Source organism: Mesocricetus auratus, unplaced genomic scaffold (assembly GCF_017639785.1).
Source record: "Mesocricetus auratus isolate SY011 unplaced genomic scaffold, BCM_Maur_2.0 Super-Scaffold_100676, whole genome shotgun sequence".
Lineage (NCBI taxonomy): Eukaryota > Metazoa > Chordata > Mammalia > Rodentia > Cricetidae > Mesocricetus > Mesocricetus auratus.
The window spans coordinates 139,657,847-139,681,071 of record NW_024429266.1 but is presented as its reverse complement, the minus strand read 5'-3'; the positions used below and the strand labels follow the sequence as shown (position 1 = coordinate 139,681,071).

General features: G+C 38.5%; 1 long non-coding RNA gene across 2 annotated transcripts in view; it reads right to left on the bottom strand.

The window, feature by feature from the left end:
- LOC121137095 overlaps positions 1–23,225 on the bottom strand; it is a 74,514-nt gene that overhangs the window by 159 nt on the left and 51,130 nt on the right. The window contains exon 3 of one of the 2 annotated variants that reach the window (XR_005874319.1): positions 19,036–19,145. The exons of the other annotated variant lie outside the window; for it this stretch is intronic. This is a non-coding gene — a long non-coding RNA (uncharacterized LOC121137095). Of the gene's footprint in view, positions 1–19,035; positions 19,146–23,225 lie in introns of those variants that run through there. 2 annotated transcript variants of the gene reach the window in all.

Sequence of the window (23,225 nt, the reverse complement as noted above, 5' to 3'; positions counted from 1 at the left end):
CACTGGAAAAATTGACCAAATATACAATAATGGGATAGAAATTCAGTCTTTCTTTTCTCTTTCTTTTCTTTCTTTCTTTCTTCCTTTTTTTCTTCCTTTTTTTCTTCCTTTTTTGCTTTGTTTTTCAAGACAGGGTTTTGCTGTGTAGTCCTGACTATCCTGGAACTGCTTTGTAGACTATGTTGACCTCTAACTCTCACAGATCCACCTATATCTGCTTCCTCTGCTTGAATTAAAGATGTGCACCACCACCACCTACTGGCTAAAACATATTTTCCTTTTTTTTTCCCTGAGAATTTTTTTTCCTCAAAATTGTTAAATTGGCAGTAGGATTGATTGAAGGAGTCCAAACATATTACTTGGATCTGATGAAGCTAGTTTCTTTCTTTTTTTCCTTTTTTTCTTTAGCTTTCTTCCCCTAGATTTTTAAATTTAAATTAGAAACAATCTTATTCTACATATCAATCCCAGTTACCTCCCCTTGCCATCCTCACATGCCTGCCACCAACCCCCCATCCATCCCCCTTCTGCTCCCCAGGAAGGGTGAGGCCTTCAATGGGGATCATCAAAGTCTGTCACATCATTGGGGCAGGACCTAGGCCCTCTCCTGTGTTGTCTAGGCTGAGCAAGTATCCCTTCATGGGTTAATGGGCTCCCAAAGTCCATTAGTACATTTGAGATAAATACTGTTCCATTACCAGAGGCCCCATAGCCTGCCCAGGCCTCCTACTGACAAATATGTTTATTTAGTTCATGTTCTTTAGGTTTCCTGTTTCTCCAAGTGCCCAAGTTGTTCATCTAGGACTTGCTGAAACATACAAAATTCCAGTCTTAAATCACATCTTAAATTCTTGGTGCTTTAACTGGCATTTGGGGGCCCATTCTCTTTGAAGGGATATGTTGCTCACTCTAGATATAGCAGGGAGGGTCTTGTTCCTGTCTCAAAGTGATGTGCCAGACTCCATTGACTCCCCACTCTAAGGAGTGGATGGAGGATGGGAGGGGAGGAAGGTGGAGAGAGCAGGAGGAAGGGACAGAGCAGGAATGGAGACTGGTATGGAAAATGAGAAAAGATTGTTTTTAAAAAATGATAAAAAAAATACTAGAAGCCAAAAAATTTTCATTGTGTTTTCCTTCCAATCTACAAATCTAGTCAATGTCTCTGCAGATTTAACTGTTCTGTTGACTCCTCATCAATGAAATCATGCGTTATATGACTGGCTTCTTTCACTGAGGTTAAGAGTGTCAAGATTTAGTCATGCTGTAACAAGAAGCAACACTTCATTCCTTTTCAGTGTGTACTATAGTTTTGAGTGAACATTTCATTTTTGTTTTTCATTCGCCAGTTGGTGAAAATTCAAGATTGCTTCCACCTTTTGGTTATTCAGAAATGCGAACATTCATGAGCATATTTCTGCTCAGCCATATATGCACATAGAAATGTAATAACTGATCCGGTGGCAATCATATTACCACATGGTTACATTATTTTCCACATGGTTACATTATCTCCAAAACTCTTATTGTTATTTCTCTAGTCATCTTAGTAGGTATGAGGTAGCAATCCATTTTGGATATCCACTTTGGAATTTTGATTTTATTTTCCTAGTGGGTAATGATATCTAGAATCTTTTTATGTGTTTTTCTCATTTCAATGCCATTTTAAAAGAAATATATATCATTATCTGTCCATATTTTGCTTTGGTTTGTTTTTGTTTTGCAGTTCTAAGTGTCAAATTCAGGTTTCTGTGCATTGTAAGTGCTATACTACTGAGATACAAGCTCAGTACAGGTTAATCTTCATTAATTTCACTGTTTATCTTTTTGGTACAAAGGTGTTTATATTCTGGGTTTAAACCCACTGTCCTACACAGGGTTTGCAAATAATTTCCCATTTGGGAATTAGTATTTCTTCTTTCTTGATAATGCTGTTTAATGTTCAATTTTTGCTGAAGTTAAATTTGGCTCTATATTTTGTTGTTGATCAGACTTTGGGTGTCATATATATGAATTAATGTCAAATATGATTCCATTGAGTTTTACTCCTTTGTTTTTTCTTATATTTTTCAGCTCCTGAAATTAATCAATTATCCATTTTAAATTAGTTCTAATATATAAGATAGTAATGTGATTTTATTTTATATAAAATTCTATTAAAGATTTTTAAAATAAAATTATACAAGTCAAATATGGGTCTGGTTATGGAAAATTTTGAAATAATAGCACAAACCTATTTGGACATGTCAACAAATGTGAAATGTTATAAATATAACTTAATTATCTCTTAGGCTTCCTCTCACACTGAATATTGTTGAGTTACACAATAACAGTCACTGGGGCAAACAATGGAACTGTTAACTTTGAAAATTTTCAAATGTGTGATGAACTCATGGATTTGTCATGCCAAATTCACCATTTCTTCATACTTCACTGTAACTCACCTTCTGTGTAGTAAAGTGCTTGACATGCCATGAAGAACACTGTCTATAAGGCTTGTAATATGACTAGGAAAAAGAATTTAGTGGGCCAGGGATATGGCTCATGCTTAGTGATATATGCTTGAAACTGTGCATGAGAAGCAGAGTTTAATTCCCAGGAACCTTATGGCAGAAAAAGAGAAGAAACTCTTTATCCTCTGATCCCATATATGGGCTTTGATACACACATAGACACACACACACACACACACACACACACCAAATTAGCATAGTTTTAATAAAATGGCTTTGCAAGGTTACAAAAGGCCAAAAAGAATTTAGGAAAACACACTGTAAAGCATGAGTGAGTAAATTCCCAGAGAGAGAGAGAGAGAGAGAGAGAGAGAGAGAGAGAGAGAGAGAGAGAGAGAGAGTCACCCGACCAAGAGGTGTGAAAGTCTTTACCAGTGACAGAGGAGGGAGATTATTGTGTGTGGTAAATTTCTGGATAGATAGAAGTCTGACTTTGTTCCTGTCTTTTTGAAGGTGACCTCAAAACTCTTTCAATTTCCTGAAAGATGGAAATGTCTGTCATCCATCAGTGTTCCCTTGAAGCATATCTTATGGTTATGATGATAAAGTGACTCATTGCCCTTGGAGATTTAGGGTTTGGGATCATTTGATAACAGCACTACTTCTGAAGTAAAGGTGCTAGAGATTAAGTCCAAACAGATCTGTTCATGGCAGATACATAATAAAGTTCCAATGAAACACCAACACATGGAAGCTCAGGTAAGCTTGACAAATTGACCTCGCTTTATATGTGCTGTCATGAATTTATGCCAGAATGGTAGAGCGTCATAAACATAATGAGAGTTTTATTTTGGAAACCAGAGTAGGTCTTGTGCATTTATTTTTAGTTGAGTCCTCATAGAAGTTCTACAGAGAAACAGATATAAATATGAAAGACTTTATAGGGAAATTGCCTCATACTGTTTTGAGACTCTGAAGTCCCATGACATGTCATCTACCTCTGGAAAGCTGGAAAAGCCAGTGGAACAATACACAGGCACACACTAAAGGGATGGAGAGCATGGGGTGTAGGGGTGTCACTCTCAGTCAAGTGTGTTAAGCTTACATGTAAAGATGTTTCTCATATAAGTTCTGGAGTCTAAAGGTATAAGAACCTGGGGTCAATATCAGAGGGCAAAGGAATATGGATAGCTCTCCTAAAGAAGTTATAATTCCCCCTCTGTCTTTTCTGTACTACAGTTGATCCCAAACATAGTGATTAGCATGCATGTGGTATGGACACAATCAAGCATGTAAGCACTCACAAAACATAAGATAATAAACTTCTAAATAAATTCAAAAATATAAAACAGCAAATGACATATACTAAAGCTAGTGTGTTTTTCTCTACCCAGTCCATACATTAAAATCTCTCTCTTATAGAAGCATCTGGAAATAATGTCATACCGTGACCTAGTTATACCTTAACTTTCTTGTCAGCAGGACCTCACTCTGAACCGACTCACTGATCCTTTATTTCTGTGTATAGATGAGATACAGAGAGCCTGATAGAAGATAGTGAGAGTTTACTGCAAAGTATATTGTAGGCCATCTCAAAGGGTGAGAGCAGACTATGGCTTACTTGTATTTTAGGGCTTTATACTATTTCTAAAGTCCTTAGAACTGGAAACTTACCTTAAGGTATATTTTCATGTATGGGTGATTGACAGCTCTTATGAGAGAGGACAATGGGATGTCCTTGATTCTTACCAAAAAGCCTTGAGTCAGATAGCAAAATTATTACCTTTCAGTTAGTTTAGTCAACGTCACATCTCCAAATAGGGCAGTGAAAGACTCAGTTCTCATTCTTTTGGCTAGTGATCTAATCTTACAGTTTCAATTAGTAGTTTTCCAAGCTGATAAAGAGGCAGATATCTATCCCCAATAATCTTGAAGCCTGTTGATATCTGATTAGCCACTTAACACTATCAGGTTAAGAAAGAAAAGCAGTCACAGTGGACAGAGGCTTATTCATGTAGGTAAAGGCAGCAACACTGCAGGGTTTTAATGAAGTATGCATTCCACCCCTCCACCCCTCTACCCCCCCCACACCCCATCCTGCCACCCATCCAGCCATGGAGTAGGAAGGAAAGTAAGATATATAGAAATAAGAAAGATAAAAGCCCAGAGGGAAAAGGTGATTGGGTTAATTTAAGAAAAGCTGGCTAGCAACAAGCCATGCTAAGACCAGGCATTCATAACTAAAAATAAACCTTTGTGTGTGATTTATTCAGGAGTTGGGTGGCAGGCCCTCCAAAAAAGCCAAAAGAGTAAAACATTTCACACTGCATATGAGTCACTCTTTCTCTGGGTCAGGGAAGTCATCTTGGTTAATATGGAAACCACAATACATGACAGAGGTCACTTAACCTGACCTTAGTTTTCTCCCTTGCTAAGTCAGGACTTCTTATTTCTTTGCCTATACTACCTTGTAGAACAGTGAAATGACAACTATTTAGGATCTAGCTATATGAATAGCTTCTTACTGGGAGTGGTATGCTTTCCTGATTATGTGGTATGACATTTACAAGGAACATTTAGGGAAACCAAATTTAAAAGTGATGTCAGAAATAAGAAGAGTCTTGCAGGCACCTACCTTTTACTTGTAGTTTTCCAGATTCTTGATGGTACCTGAGAATAAAATCCTAATTCCTCAGTCATCTATCATTTCAGTGCTCATTTCACAAATGAAAGCGTGGTCTTCCACAAGAGTAAAATAAAATTATCTAACACATAACCATATTGAAAAGACTTCAATACCAGGAGGGCTCTGGCTTCTGCTCAGCTCCCTGCATTTGTGATCTCTGTGGAAAGCATTCAGATGAGACACACAGAACATAATGTAGACTGTAAAATAGGGGTACCCTTAAATGATAAGAGTAGGTTATGGGCTAAAGGTATCCTTACCAAAGAAAGAGGGGGAGGGAAGGAGAGAGGAAGGGAGGGTGGAGAGAAGAAAAGAAAGGGAGAGAGGGAAAGAGAGGGATTGGGGAAGGAAGGAGAGGGAGGACGGAAGGAAATAAGGAAGGAATGACAGAAGGAAGGAAGAATGAAGAAAGAAAGTAAAGGAGAGAGAGAGAAAGAAATCAATTCAGTAATGGGGTGAGAAAAGAAAATGACCAGAGAGACAGACCATCATGTTAACTTATGTTAAAATCTTTCTTGAACTTTAAGCAACAAATACATTTCCTTAAGGGTGCTTTTCTTTTCCTTTCTTCTATATCTTTTTCTTAATTCCTCCCTCATACATTATATCCTGACAACAGCTTATCCTCCACCTATTCCTCTCAGTCCCCCCCCCTTCTCTCCACCAGATCCAATCCTCTTCCTTTCTCTTCAGAAAAAAAGCAGGCCTCCCAGGGATTTCAAGCAAACATAGCATAACAAGATACCATAGGACTAGGCACACACCTTCATTCCAAGGCTGGATTAGGCAATTCAGTAGGAAGAAAAGGGTTTTCGTTTCCTTCTAGTAGTACTGAAGTTTGATCCCTGATTTTTCACATATGCTAGGCAAGCGACCTACTGAACTACATCCCCAATCTTTTACAAGGAAGACCCCAACTAAGAATCTAAGCAATAGTGGAGAGTCTACCTTTAATGTCCTTCCCCAATATTGAGATTGATGACTACTTATATGCCATCCTAGAGCCTTCATCCAGTAGCTGATGGAAGCAGAAGCAGACACCCACAGCTAAACACTGAACTGAGCTCCTGGAATACAATTGCAGAGAGGGAGGAGTGATGAGCAAAGGGGTCAAGACCAGGCTGATGAAACTCACAGAAACAATTGACCTGAACAAGAGGGAGCTCATGGGCCACAGACTGACTGCTCAGAAATCAGCATAGGCCCCCTGAATGTGGGTGTCAGTTAGGAGGCCTGGGCAGTCTATGGGGCCTCTGGTAGTGGAAAAGTATTTATCCCTAGTGTTCAAATGGACTTTGGGAGCCCATTCCCCGTAGAAGGATACTCTCCTAGTGTAGATACACAGGGAAGGGCATAGGCTCTGTCCCAAATGATGTGACAGACTTTGATGATCCCCCATGGAAGGCCTCACCCTCCCTGGGGAGCAGAAGAATGATGGAATGGGGGATTCATAGGGGCCATGGGAGGATGAGAGGAAGAGGAAACTGGGATTGATATGTAAAATAAGATTGTTTCTAATTTAAATTTTAAAAAGTTTTTAAACCAGGTCTTGTTAATTTTCCTAGGCTGGTCTTGAACTTTTGAAACCCACAGAGGCAACTGAACAGAACAAGGGGGATCTCATGGACTCTAGACTGGTGACTGAGAGGCCAGCATGAGACTGATTCAGACCCCCTGAACATGGGTGTCAGTGAGGAGACCTTGGCAATCTATGGGGCCTCAGAAAGTAGATCGGTATTTATCCCTGGTGTGCAAATGACTTTGGGAGTCCATTCTACTCCATTAATTTTTCTCTGACTTTCTTTGAATACATAGGAAAACCACATTTAGACAAATCTAAATATAACTGGATCCCGTTAATCCATGCTGCCTGTCACTACAAACACCAAGGAGCAGAGACAAGAACTGAACTTCTAAATCATACTATATCCAGAGGGCAGATACTCAGGCAAGTCCATTCAGAAATAAATCACCTTAGGCTGTTGTTATCCTTCTCTTTTATTGTTTTTAATTGTTATCCTTCTTAATAGCCATTTATGTTCTACCTCTATGCCATAGCACCTGTATGACTATTGGTCCAAAAGAGACTAATCAGGTCATGTCCATTTAGAGTCCTTTCTATCTCTACCCTCATAATTGGTTCCCAAGATACCTATGGCTACAAAAATAGATAGGCATCCTAAACAGGAGACCCTCTGCAAATCTGTTAGCTTCTAATAGACTTCATAGATGCCTTAGAATAGCAGGTTCTTAAATTCTTAGTTTCTCAAAGGTTTTACAGCCCTCAGGTTAACAGACACTGAGACATCAGAGGGTTTATAATATAGAATTTAGAAGTGCTCCCAATGACTGACTCCTTCCATCTATTGTAAATACTCAACAACACTTCTAAATAATAAAATATTTCTTTCTAAACAGCATGTTTTACTGTGGGAGTAATAGTGTGTAAGAATGAAAGCCATAGACTTTCTGAATTTTTATTTGGGGCATATTGTTCTTTTGGTTAGCTGGTTTATTTTTTCTTCTTTTTTGCAATAGTATATAAATCTGTTCTGTGTACTTTGTATTTTCCAGGTGTTGGGTCCCCATGGTGAAAACACAGGCAATGTTTTCCCTGAAACCTACATTTAAAAATGCCAGCAACAGCAAAAAGAAAAAGAGAAAGAAAAATCTCACCTTGAATAATTATAGCAATAGTCCACTTTTTAAGTTAGAATTGTGTCTAGAGTTTCCTTTAATGAGGATCTTAATGAAGATCATTTCATCAAGTTTAAGTTAGAAGTGATTTAGGAGGAAAGAAAAATGGGCCTACAAAAAAGAAATATTGCATGAGAAACCTTCCAATTTGAAAGTGTAAATATTCAGCATGAGTGATTTATTTTTTGTCTCTTAGCCCTTCCCAAGCTCCTGCAGTTTCCTTTTGTTATAATGTTTCTTTCAATGCTGAAGATATTTACATCCCACATCCCTCCTTGTGTCATCAGACTACTGAAACCAGTCCCCAAGAAACTGAATTGTCCCCAGGAAGTGAAAAGCTGATGCTAACCAAAGGAAGAAGTTACCTCCCAACCAGAAATTTCACACAGTTCTGATAAAATGTCACATCATTTTGCAAGATAATGATAGGTTCATAATAGAATAGACCAACATCCAACTTTAAGAGAAGAGATTCAGGCTTCTAAAAAGGAATTGAGAGATTACTCTTCAGAATTAGTAGTTCGGAGAGGGACACTTGGTACTCATGAGTAGGTTGGGGTTAAGATTCTCTTCAAGATGCATTTGGAAGAGAAAAAAAAAAGAGCCTTCTCTTCAAATTCTAAGAGGAGTTGCTGTAGGCACTGAGGCACTACTCTGGGGGTGGAGGGTGAGTGAAAGAACCTTCAAATTTCAGGAACAAAGATAGTTTCTGTCCTCATAGTTTTTTAGGGTGTGGTGGAATGTTCCATAGCACAAGACTTGTCCTAGACTCCTCTACATGCCAAAAGACTCAGACAGACATTAAGGAAATCGTCAGGGGCATATGAATCCTGTTCCTTCAAATGAGTGAATCTGAATCATTACCTATCCAGGAAGTGATACTGTAGGGTCATGCAATGATGAGCTTTAACTTTGGGATGGTGTGTATGATTTAAGATTCAAACTATTTCCTTTTGGGTGAATGATACTTTATTAACTTTTCCTCTCAGTTCCTTACTGTGTGTAAGTCACATGAACAGTGATTGAATCTACCTGCTAAGCCAATTATTTTGGTGCTGGTAAATACTCCCAAGTTTGATCCAGCATAGGACCTTTTTTAAGATTGCAGGTTCCAGGTTTGTTATGATTTGAATGTAACCTGAATGTGTCTGTCAAGGTTTCATTGGGATTAGCATGCTTGAAGATCATTGAGGATGTGAACTGAAACGGGAGGCCAATGCAATATGGAATATAATATATTTATTACATACAAGCTGGGGGGACAGAAAGCGTGCTAGTCTTCCAGAGGAAAAGAGAGCTTCCTTTCTTCTTTCACTTCCTTTTATCCTCACCTGTGATAAATTTCCCTATCTCTGCCCTTATGGGAGTGAAGAGTTTTGTGGGCTCACCCCTACAATTCCCTTGTTAGTCTAAATAGAAGATTTAAATTTGATACAAACTTAAACATATACAACATATATACATAGAGGGTGATAAGTAAGTTATAATCTACTTATATACTTTATATCCTAAGCTAAACATATCTATCCAATCTAAATTCTAAACTTATCTCTCCTACAGTGACCCTCCCTCATGTTCAACTCTAGACTCTACCGCCAATTTTCCTGGTAACCATAGAAAGGGAAATGTCAGAACTGATCCTCCTTAATATTTAAAATGCCTTATGAAAAGGTAGAAATATCAAGGAATTGTTCACGTTCATCAAAAGAAATAAGCTTCTTTTTGATTAAAAAAGAAATGAAATCTGTTTTCTACTCCTCACCCTGGGTAGACAGCAGGCAATCTTACCTTTCTTAAAGATTAGAGTATCAAATACTACTGTCTCCTCCATAAGAGTTAATTCATCTGGATATGTAGGTCATCTGGTCAGGAAACTACCCCACAGCAAAACTAATTCACCTAAAGATGTGCTAAGGAGATGGGAGGAATAATTACTACCTTAATGGGGTAATGCATTCATTCTACTATAGTGCTTACACAGCCTCACAGGCGACCCTTCTCACTTTGCTGAGTTCTAACCCAAAAGACACTGCTTTTATCTTTTTCTTCCTCTCTCCTTTTGAGTATGACATCTTAAAAAAAACATTTCTTCTGAAACTCTGGGCTTTCTGACTTGTTTTATGAATCTCCCCCTCCACTTCTACCAAATGGTTGTTTGCAGACCTCCATTGCTGAATGTACCAGTGTTTTCAGAACTTTTCTCAAAAGACATGACTTTCAGTGGGGTAGTGGTGTCACACACATTTAATCCAAGTACTCGGGAGGCAGAGGCAGGCAGATCTCTGTGAGTTTGAGATCAGCCTGGTCTACAGAGTGAGTTCCAGGACAACCTCCAAACCAATACAGAGAAACCCTGTCTCAAAAAAACAAAAACAAAGCAAAACAAAACACACACACACAAAAAAGGCATGATTTTCTCTCTTTCTCTTTATCTTCTTCCACCCAGCAGATAACAAGATTTACACCTTGCCTGACCTGTTGGTTTTCTTTTGCATTCTAAAAATATGAGTTCTTTCTTAGTCCAATTTTAAATGTTTATTAGTGAAAATAAGAACTTGTGAAGTACAAACCCAAATATATCAACCAAGACAGTATTAGTCCTGTCCAGTCCTGCAGATATTTAGTCCCAAATAAATACACAGAGGCTTATATTAATTATAAACTGCTTGGTTGATGATTCAGGCTTTTTATTGGCTAGTGCTCTCTTAATTATTAACTGATATCTATTAATCTATGTTTTTCCACATGGTCTTGGGCTTACTGGAGAATGCCCGGTGTACTATCTTCCTGTTAGCTACATGGCATCTCTCTTGAGACTCTCTCAGTCCTCCTCTTCCCAGCATTTTTCTAGTCTGGAAGCCCCACTAATAAGACAAATATATTCACAGCATTAAGAAGGACCTCTCCCATCACACCAATAACAAAGGGTTTCTATGTTGCAGTCTTGGCTCGAAATATGGAAGTGTGGATGGTAGGACTTTTAATAGGTGGATTAATACAGATTAATTGAGTCTTTGAAGGTATGGACTTGGAAAGGATCTCTGTAATTCTTATGAGACCTCAGTTAATCACTGAGAGAGTGGATTATTATGAAAGAGTAAAACGTTCTGCATCTAACACTGGTTTCCAGTCTCAAGTACACTTTGATACATTCTCCAGTTATGGTACTTTTCACCACCATGTCTTTAAAAGGGAGCATATGGGCCAGACTATTCTTGTGCTTTCATCCTCCAAAACTATAGAGTAAATAAAACTTCCCTCTTTTTAAGTACTCAACCTCAGGTATTATTATCACAATGGAAAACAGACTAAATAATGTCTAAACTCTGGTTTTGGTGTCATATTCACTCTCTCTACAGTCAGAGATGAAAGCCACCTATGGTTTCTATGAGAAATGTTCAATGGATTTAACCAACCCCAGAATGAAACTTCCTGCTCCTATACAGACTCCAGTTTTAGCTCACTTTCATCACCCATGATAATGTTGAACCTTATCAAGTCAAATGTTTTTTGCTCGCTTTGATTTTTTTCTGACTGTAGATTCTCTGTTGAAAGAGTGTAAGAGCAAGAATTATGAAACCAGTTTGCAGTTATACTACCTAACTAGTCTTTATTTTTCTCTGTCTCTCTCAGTATTGAGCACAATCTTATGTATGTTAGGCAAACACTCTATTGCTGAACAACATCTCCTGTCCTTTCACAATTTTGTATGTCATTGTAGAGCCTCACTAAGTTCCATGAGCTATTCTGGACTTACCTTGCAGAACAGTCTTGAACTTCCAATCTTTCTGGCACAGCCTCCTACATAGCCAGGATTATAAAATAAACCTCCATGTCTGCTTCATAAAATATATCTCCAGGTCTGTCTGACAACAAGTCATTTTCAAGCTTCCTGTCTCATGTGTCTACTTATCTGAGGTTATGCACCAGATTGAAGGTGTAGTCCAGATAGTCCTCAAAACACAGCTTCTTCATGCCATATTCAGCAAGATTTTAAATGGATTCCAGACAGATCAGAATATACTCTTCGATATTTTTTACTGTTAGGAAAACAGTAGGTCTTTTACTATTTTTTACTTAATTTTCCTCCTGTACTGAATCCATGTCATTTGTTTTATAGTAAACAAATGGTCATCTACACTAGACATTGTCTGCATGTGATATGTAGGTTTTTTCTTACTATCTGCCAAACTGTCATAGTAATCCTCATAAATTAACTGTCAGTGCCTTCCTTGCTTTTATTAACAAAGTACCCACAGTGAGATCTCCAGAGGTTTTTGCTCAAGGATGAAAATAAGGGAAAAATGTAATTAAGTGTCTAAGGAAGACTCAGAGCACATGAAATTTGTAATTCCAGGTGGTAATTACATCACACAGAAACTTGAAGATCAGCTGCTGCTTGTGTGAATTCACAAACTGAGGAGACAGACTAAAGCAGCTGCAAATAATAATTCTCTTCACTGAATGAAAGGGAAGAAATCATATCTTTAAGGATGATGGGAGAAAGGGGTGCTCATGGCATTCATATGCTTCTAATTGCACCAGCTTTAGTTGAGATAGAAACAGAAGAAGAACAGCATCCACCCCTTGAATGTCAGGAAGAGTGAAGACCCCAGCTAAACAGTTGAATTGTAGTACCCTGCGGAACAGAACACTGGATACCTTTGCATCGGGCCATGAATCACTCAGCAGACAGAACATTTAGTCATCCCCAAGTACTACTGCAGTAACAGCCAAGTGACCTGGTATAGGTAGGTGCTGCATGACTGAATTTCCTACTGATGCTCCAGACAGGATGAGGGCAAACTGTGCCACCTTCCAGAACTATTGTCACAATAGTCAGCAGTTTCTGTTACTGTTCTAGTTTCATTTCTGTTGCTTAAAATTCCAGGTCAGAGTCCATCATCAAGGAAAGTCATGATAAAACTCACAGGCTGGTCTAGTTGCTAGACCATACAGCATACTTATGACTAAAGAATGCAATTCATAGCAAATAAATACAGCATGAAGCAAGGTGAATTCTGCTTACTAGATGGTTTGTAGGCAGGCTTATACTTAGATCTCTTAGATAGTCTGGAACAGATATTCTCAACCTTGATAAAGCTGGTACCTGTACTGAGATATACAGTCTGCCCATACCTGTAACACTGACCATGCCCAAATGTGCATGGTCACATGTGAAGATGTGACAGAAGTACCCCAGATCTCTCTCTCTGGGTTCCGGTCAGGTCTCAGAGGGCAGCTGAGATTGGAAGCTCTGAGCGTTGACTCTGGGTTATCGATTTCTCATGTAAGTGATTTCTTCCCAATAAAATTAACCTTCTTCATCCCAATCCTGTGTGTCGCAATATTCTACCACACATACCCTTTAATACAGTTCCTTAGTTTTCGAACACAGTTACTTTATAATTGTAACTGATATGAAAGGGCCTTCTGTATGCTGCAAATATGTGCTGCTTTTATTGGTTGATGAATAAAGCTAGTTTGGCCAATGAACATGCAGGATTTAGCTAGGAATTCTGAATAAAGAGTCAGGGGAAAGAAAGACAGTAGAGGAGATGCCATGTAGTTACTGAGAAAGTACAATGCCTAGGCATTCTCCGGTAAGCCAAGACTATGTGGAGATGCATGAATTAATAGAAATGGGTTTATAATTAAGAGAGATAGCCAATAAGAAGCTCAAGCTATCAGCCAAACAGTTTATAATTAATATAAGCCTCTGTATGTTTATTTGGCACTAAACAGCGGTGGAACAGGCAGGAAAGAAACTTCTGTCCACACATGGTGCCCAAATGTTTGAGAATACTTTCCATGTGAAATCTAGAATTTCTAAAAGCAAAAGAACGGAATCTAATATGACTTCTTGGTAGCAGCATTTTCTCAGGTGGGCTCTGTTTGCTAGAGGTAAGCAGTGGTGTGGCTCATTTACAGAAAGGTTCCTGACTCAGCAATAGCCACAAAAACCACAAGGCTCTTTTAAGAGGCCCTGATACTAAACACATAAATGATGTTACCAGCAGCCAGCAGTATGCTTCTTGGTTGTGGCAGGGACCTAAAAACTCTGCAGAACTGTGGCAATAAGCACGGCTCCCACCAGTGTCTTCATCATGAAACTAGACTGTCAGGAAGGCAAGAAATAAGGCAGGGCCAGCTACCACTTTAATCTTAGCCATGCTGTTTAGCAGATTACAGACTAATCTGGTTAGAAAAAGATATAGCATGTAACTTTTGTACTGCTATGAATCAGGATGTAAATACTTTTAGAGATAGAAATTTCCCAAGGGGATAGTGACGAAACACCTGGCCAAGAAATGCAGTCACTTACAGAGGCATGACCTATCCTATATCAATGAATAATTGAGACAACCATACACAGACATGCTCATAAATCATTCTGATATGGATAATCCCTCAATTGAGAGTCCATTCTCAGATGACTAACTAACTAAACTGTTTCAATTTGATACTCGCTGTGAAAATATTACCTGAACCAAATCAAGTACATCATGACAGAAGAAGATAGTTAAACAATGGCTTATCTTGTATAGATAACAACCAAATAGAGAAGATGGCCTGGTTTTGATTTTGCCCTAAGAAGTCATACCCCATTACTTACTTATTTCAAATAAATTCAAATAAAATTTCCCTTCTAAATTTTCTAGCATCTCCTAATGACACCAGCTTCTGTGGATCAAGTATCCAACAAATGAGATTTGCGGACATTCATGACCCAAACTACAGCTCCTCATCTTACACTGGGCTGAGAAAGGTTTCAGAAAGGACTTATGGGACCCTGTGTGATCTTCTACTTATAACAAGTATTATTTCCCACAATTCACCTTGAGTCCCAGGTTTCCTTCCAGCTCAGTCTTCTTCTGCTTATTTTCTCTGCTTTTACATTTAATCAAAAGTGCTTTAGGCTCATAGATGAATTGGTAACTTTATTGGATTTTGCAAGTGTCAAGTGAATGAAACACTAAGAAATAAATCTTAAGAGTTTATTAAGTGCCATAGTTAAGATGAGTTTATTCTTGCTACACTGTAGTATGTGAATACTTTCTAAACTTAGTATAGAACATTGTAATTATTATTAGTTTTCTCCCTTGCTAAGTCAGAACTTCTTATTTCTTTGCCAATACTACCTTGTAGCACAGTGGTATGATAACTTTTAATCAACCTGTTCTGTCCTGGCCAGAAGCCCAGAGTATCCTTGTTTCTACTGACAGTCCTCTCTTGGCCAGAAGTTCTGTCTTGGATGGAGGCCCAAAATGCCAGAATGTTTTTGGCAGGGAGCACTGGTTCATGTACTGAATCTTTAAAATTTTTTGACTTGGTTAATCTCTCTTCTCTTTCACAGCAATCTATTGAAATCAGTTGCCCAAAAGCTATATATGAGAAGATGCTTCACTGACTGACCTTTAAATATGTATGGGTGATGGAGGAAGTCCTGTGTATATGTCAATAAAGCACTTTTGGCCAATAGGGAAGCAAGATAGGTGGGGCTAGGAGTCGAGGAGGATTCTGGGCAGGAGAAACACAGGGAGTCACGATGTAGCTGCCATAGGGATAAGAAGCCTGGAAACTTCTGCAGTAAGAGAAATGCTTAGATTAACAATTATGGAATAAATACTTAATCCGGGATAGCCAGTAAGAAACAAGCAAGGCCAACAGCCCCTGTGTGCTTATTTGGGAATGATGCGGCTCTGGAAACAGGCTGGCAGGAAGGCTTCTCTTTACATAATGGTGTCAGCATGTGGGATTGAATTTCCACGTAGAATGACAAAAGCTTTAAAGGAACTTTAGAAACAAAAGAATGGAGAAAAGCATGGGTTGTTGGTAGCAGTATTTTCTCAGGTGGATTCTGTTTTGCTAGCAACAAGCAGAGACTCATGCGGTTTTGCTTAAGAGAGTCTTCCTGACTCAGCATAAGTTAAAAAAAAAACCAATAAGGTTCTTTTAAGAGACTCTGATAACAATTGAAAAGTGGGTATGCACAGCTGGATATGGCAGTGACCACATCTCCAAGCTGGTAGCTTTTGCTGGATCTCAGCATAGACTGAGACAGTGAGCTGAAATTACGCTTATGCCTGCCATCTTGGAAAACCTGCAGTTTAAACAGCCACGGTTTAAACAGATAAGACACTTGGCCAGAAAAACATTAAGATTTACAGTAAAGTCAGATTTGGATGAAGAAAAACCTCTAAAGGTTTACAGTGTGTTTAAAAATATACATAGGATTGAGAAAGAAAAACAAATGCCATATACTGATAAATAATTAGAGAAGCTAGCTGTGATGGCACACGCTGGTAGGAATTGCTCCAGAGGCAGAGGCAGGCGGATTTCCAAAGAGAAACCCCATTTCAGATAAATAAATAAATAAATAAATAAATAAGTGAAAAGAAATAGAGTAATAATAGATAAATAAGCCACGTAAAGATGGAAAATACACAGAGAGTCTGTATACTGTATGCTATTGTGTTTTTTCAGTTTTTTGATTGCTAACGAAGGAACAACTACTAAAGTACACTTGATTATAAATGCTGCTGAATTAATTCAACTTATATCTTTTGAAAATGCCTTGACTTCAAAATTTAAGTATAAAGATATGTTACTTGGGAAAGGAGTTTTTGTTTATGTTTCTACAGAAAATGAAAAGCTGAGGATTCCTTCCAGGCTTCTGTGGTTTGATGAACCAAGACCCCCAAGAAGCAATGGCCCAAGTGATTCAACATCTAATACAGCTAAGATGACGCAGTCTTACAGACACTGAAACTAAGGACTTATACAGGTTTCTGAGTTTTGCCATGATCCCCATGGTAGGAACAGTGCCCCCTTCCAGCACGAAGCAGTTTGGAATGACCAACATCCAAATCCCTATATTGTTTACAAATCTTTGTTTTCATTTGAATGGGGTTGTTTATAATTGGTTAATGACCACAACCAATCTCTTTTTAAAGGAAAAAGGGGATTATGATATGGAAATGAATACTTTGTATTGGCATGGTTTTTCATTTACTGAGACAAATTCAAGGTCAATTTTGTGATGTGTATATTTCTCCTCTGGATTAAGTATTGTGCTTATACTGATCTTTTAAAACATAATGCATAATTCAATACAGACTATAGATAGTTACTTATAATAGTCAGAACTTATAGTTTGGTTAGTTAGGTTTTCTAGATATACAGAAATATATTTGAGATAGATAGACAGTCTTCAAGCCCTTCAAAGACCTTCAGAAAATGGCATTTAAAATGGTTTAGGGTGTTTCTTGACAATGAGAAGTTTCTGCTCCTGGCAACACCTATTATGTCTGAGAGGAAGATGGGCATCGAAGAGACTCATTATGGAGCTTGCTTTCAACATGGCAAGATTAGCCATTTGGGCAAGAAACTGCTCTTACCTAGACTGCTTGCCTGTTGCTGTATAAACTGGACATGCAGGACCACAGGAAAGTAAATGCTGAACTCAAACAATCCTTCATGGTTCCTGCTTCATGGAAGAGTCTTTGAGACTTTCTGCAGGACCATATATTTGAATGTTTGATTCCCAGTTGTTAGACCCTTTACAAAGAATCAAGAGGTGTTTCCTTGTTGTAGGAATTATATTACCTGGGATGAGCTTTGAGGTTTCAAATGCCTATTCCAGGCCAAGGTCCTCCTTCTCTGCCTGAGCCTGTGATCAGTATGTAAGCCCTGAGCTTCTTCTCCAGTGCTCTGTCTGCCTATCTTCTGCCATGCTTGCCGCCCTGCTCCCTGCCACGATGGTCATGGACTAACCCTCTGAAACTGGGTCATGATGTTTTCTTCACAGCAATAGAACAGAAGGCAAGACACTAGTAAAATCTTGGGTCCCTTTTGAGTTTGTTTCCTTAATGAAAGAACTTTAAGATTAATTTCAAATTAAGACCTGATGATAATTTTATTATCACTTAAAAGGAAGACAACAGGACAGAGAGGCTATAAATCTCCATAGCTATTGAGAGGAAAGAGGAGCAGGAAAGAAAGGAAAAAAGTAGTTTGTGAATCCACTTTGAGAGTGGAGGAAGATTGTGTGGATTTGTACACTTATGGAAAACACCATCTATCTGGCACCACCACTGTAATACATACTGACAAAAAACTTGTCACTCAGAGTGGAAAGGATTCTATCCTATGAATTTACCAGGGTGAATCAAGACTATAGAGAAATGTGGGCACATTAGATCATATCAGGCATACTAAGCAGGGCAAACAACTTACCAGACATGCCACATTGAGAAAAATATGTAAGTTGGCCAGCTGGTCCCTGTAAAGTGACACCTAATATTATGCTAGCATGGCCCCAGTGGCCTGTCATATGATACCCAATGTGCATCAAGAATCACAGAGAGAGAACTCCCAATGTCCCTGGAGCTTCATTTCAACTTAGTTGCCCTGTCTCCTTGCTGACATGGCCTACTCAACTGACATCTGCTCACTCATCTGTTCACCCATCCACCTGCTCACTGCTCTGGATCAAGCCTTACATCTTCATCTGTGAAACCAAGTACATTTTCATTCTCAGTTGACTCTGCTGAGGTCTAATCTTCCATGAGAATAATTAAGATTCATTGTATTATCAATACAGATTGTATATGCATTTCTATGTGACCAATTATGAAGCCTCTTAAACACTGCATGACCTTTCAAACTTATATTATTCTTTTTTTTTCCATATATTTTTTATTTAACTTATTACACATGTCACTTTAAGTTCTCTCTCCCTCCCCTCCTCCCCCACTCCCCAATCCTCCCAACCCATCATCCCCACTCCACCCCCCCTCTGGTCCTCAGGAAGGGCAAGGGCCTCCATGAGGGATGTTCAGAGTCTGTCTCATCATCCCGGGAAGGGCCCAGGTTCTTCCCCTTGTGTCCAGGCTGAGAGTGAGTATCCCTCCATGTGGTATGGGTTCCCAGAGTCCTCCTGTATGACCGGAATGAATACAGCTCCACTCTCCAAGCTCCCACAAATTGCCAAGGCCTCCTCTCTGTCACCCGGGTTCAGTGGGAGGGTGTCTGGATCAGTCCCATGCTGGCCCCTCAGTCATCAATCTGGGTCCATGTGTTCCCCCTTGTTTAGGTCAGCTGCCTCTGTGGGTTTGCCAGCCAGATCTTGATTCCGTCGGTCATCACTCTTCTTTGCAACTGGGTACTTCCCACTTTCTCCTCTAAGAGATTCAGTGTGGCTGGATTTATGTTGAGGTCTTTGATCCATTTGGACTTAAGTTTTGTGCATGGTGATAGGTTTGGATCTATCTGTTGTCTTTTATGTGCCAGCATCCAGAGGTTTCAATCTGTATTACAGAGTTGTAGAAACAAAAACTGCGTAAAACGATCATGTTGATCACTAGAATTGAATCAAAGATCCAGACAAAAATTCACACATCTATGAACACCTGATTCAATCAAAAGCTAGAAATATACAAATGAAAAAAATTTAAAAAGATACCAGAAAAATGGAAAGATCTCCCATGTTCTTGGATAGGTAGGATCAACGTAGTAAAAATGATAATCTTATGTATTCATTCTTAAACCACATTCATGCATATATATGTATTTACTATGCATTGCATTTTGTGTAGTTTGATAGTTGATATTAATAATTAATATCAAGGTCAAAGAACTTTCACTAGCCTAGGGCAGATCATTAAAGTGGGTGGGATTACCTGGCAAATTTCTTCTATTTTGTGCCCCTTGTATATTAGTTACTATTCGACAAATTTAGGTGTAACAACAATCTATATTGCCCCACTGAGATTTTACAAATGAAAGCAATCATCTTAAGCTCATGTTTCAAATAAAGTGAGTTTACTTAAGGGAAAATTATTTACACGGAGATCAAAGTTTTCTGTCTATGAGGCAGAGATTAACATCAGGGACTTTCTGCTAGTTCCATTTTGATGCCATCTCTTTTATTATGAAAAAAATTTAACTAAGGTCAAGTCAACTCTGATTTTCTGAGATGCTACCCAAGTCCAGGCACTAATACTGGGATGTGGTAAACTAGAAGGACATTGAGAGTTTTACATAATTGCATTGTAACTGCAGTTCCAAGGAAGTCCAGAAGTATTACCATTTTATGCTTAACTGTTAATCTGTGTTTCAAAACCTGCTGCTTTCATTAAAAAGCTATAATCCTTTTGTGAAAGTTAGAAAATTCCCTGGATCAGAAAAGGCAGGAGATGGGACATTTAGAGAGCAGACATAGGTAGTAAGTTAGAAAGGCACAAAATGGCCTTTCTGAATGCTCATTCTCAGGTATTGATGCCTTATGTGCTCATGCAATTGTTTATATGGATGGCTTTTGTTGCTAATTTTTGTTTATTTGATAGAGTAATGAGAAGGGTTTCTCTCCACTCAGCTGACTATACTACAGTGTTAGACAACCAATCACTACTAATTCAGTGTGAGCCACTATCTTCCAGGTTTGTTGTCTCATGCCAAGAATTATGAAATGTAGACAGTCAAAAAAAGCAAATGTATATCTGCTAAGAAAAACTGAGAAAGACTCCGCAGATTGAGAGGAGTTCAAAGCAGGATACCGCCATACTGTTCTTCACAGTGGTCTTCTACAGAACGTACGGAGGGCAGTTGATGAAGATGGAAGCAATCTTGAGTTACTCATTCAATAAAGAGCATGACCACATGTTTAGTCACCTTAATCTACTTCCTTGTGTCATTTGACATTTTTTACTAGACCTTTCTTTTTTCTATTTTTAGAGATTTACTTATATCATTTTTAATTATACATTTATGTGTATGTACAAGTGCCTGTAGAAGCCATGAGAGAGGCAGACCGTAGAGCTGGAATTATCAGCACTTTTTGCTCTTTTTGGGATGGATGCTGAGAAACAAATAGTTTTTTTTAAAGAAAGGTGTTTTTAAATGTTGTCCTCTCTTTAACTCCCCACTTGTTGCTTTGAGCCATTGTCCTGGGTTTTTTAAGGGAGGGTGATTCTTTGTCCTGACTTTTACCAAGACTTTAAACCTGAGATGGATTTGGCAAGTTACTACCAACAAAGTCCATACAGCACAGTATTGTAATATCACCTTAAAGATTGGGGTTAAAATAATCTGAACCCCTCTTTTGTTTTCCTTCTTCCTTAGAAAGATGATAGGGAAAGAGAAGTGATATGTTATATTTGGTATCATTTAGAGCCCCACATAAGAATGAACTGATGAAGATCAATTGTCTTACCAACTGCTACATGAACTAGATTTGAAGTTGGTCCTGTTTGTACTTTGAGATAGCCATAACTCTGGCTAACATTGTGAAGACTCTTGGAGAACTTTGAGACAATGAACAAAACTCAGTCATGGTTTGCTTTCTCCATCCCAGAAACTGTATCATAAAACTTTAAAGGTTTGAAATGTTTAGTGCAGATATCATGTATTTGTTGTGGACATCACTGTAATCCAGAGCATATATCAAAAGTGCATCATGAAAGTATTCAGGAGCTGTATTTGTTGTTTTTGTTGACAAAATTCCTTGACGAAGGTAACTTAAAATAACAGCTTTGCTTTAGCTTTCTGCTTGAAGATACAGTCCATCATCATTGGGAAAGTCATATTGCAGGAGCTCTTGAGATAGCTGGTCACATTACACCCACATTACACACAATCTCTGGCCATGAGCCAGAGACAGATGAATAACAGTGTTCATCCTGCTTTCTTTTCTTTATATTGTCCATGACTCAGGCTCCCATGGGAAACCATCCTCATTTGTGGTGGGTCTTCACAGTTCAAAAGAAGTAAGCATGAATATACCTTACAAACATGCTAGGCAAAAGCTCCATACTGATCCTAAACCCAATTAATCTAACAGTCAAGAGCAACCATCACTGCAGCAGATGGAGTCTCACCTTTCAGTTGTGTTCAAGAGTCAATGGATCTGTCAAGCTTTCAGTGCTCATCAAACTCATTGGAAAGTGGCTACATACAAGTGGACACCCAGTCTCTTACTTTTCCTTCTGAGTTAGTTTAGCTGGAGTGGGGGCATATGGATGAAGAGGTTTTGCCAAGAATGATGGAATATGCCCCTAATCACTCAGGGAAAGAGAGACAAGAGTATACCTAGTTCAAAACCACTCTGAGCTCCATGGTACCTCAAACAAATAAGACATTTGAAAAGCTGCTTAGCCCTCATCAAGTTTGCATTCATTGCCCTAAACTGTTGCAGCCAGTTTGGAAAAGAACTCAAAAAAAAGATAGTGGATAAAACTCTTCTACAATTAAATATCTTATTTGCCTAATGATATGGTGCTTAATGTATCACATGTTCTAACTGGTCTTAATAATAAAACTGTGGAGTCAGATACTAGAGGATGAAAGCTGAAGGATCAGAGAAAAAAAGCAGCCAGTCTTTAGAGCTCTTACCTTGATGAAATCCTCAGACTGAAAAGAGGCTGAGCACCTGTCTCCTTCTGCTTGTCTGTATGTACATACCTCCAGACATCTATAGTTAACTAGTTGCTACCTCTGCCCTCTGGTCTTCAGGCAAGCTTTATTTGTTAGTGTGTAAGCAAGATACCACCAAAATTATCTTTTGGTTATAAATAAAAATGGTTATAACTTATATAAGAAAAGCTATGTACAATAAATACAATAACTATATATGTATATAGGTAATAAATACATAAACAATGTTGAATCCATTAGCAATTAACAAATTCAGAAAAAATATTCCATATCTATCCCATGTCACTAAGTCCAAAAATTGTACCTAATTCGTTTTCTATTCTAACTTGCATTACCAACACAAATTTATCTTTTTATGTCTCTCAACCTTATACACCTTAGTGAATTTCTTTTCTAAATATGGCAACAAGGCAACTTGAACTATAAAATCTTAAACTCCATCATAGACCTGAGAAGGAAATAATATTACTTGAGTAAATAGAAATTGCAAGTAATCCACTTTCAAAAAAATGTGAGAAATAACAGAAACATCTAACTGTATGGATAATCACCCAAGGTTCCTCTACAAAATTTGCGCATCCATCTTCTGGCATGTACAACTAGAATATCTGACAGACATTTCTGTGATGCAGGATTTTCTTTCTTTTTTATTTTTGTTTTTTCTTTTATTTTTTTTCTGAGACAGCATTTCTCTGTATTGTTTTGGAGGCTGTCCTGGAACTCACTCTTTAGACAAGGCTGGCCTCAAACTCACAGTGATCTGCCTGCCTCTACCTCCCGAGTGCTGGGATTAAAGGCATATGATGCCAACGCCCAGAGAAGCAGGATTTCCTGAAGGGCTGTCCTACCTTCTCTTCACAAAGCTTGGCATTCACATTCTTTTGTGTCCTGCTTGCCCAATTTGAACAGCAGACTGACAGCAGTTAAAGCAAGAGCACTTTCTTGTCCAGTGGCTC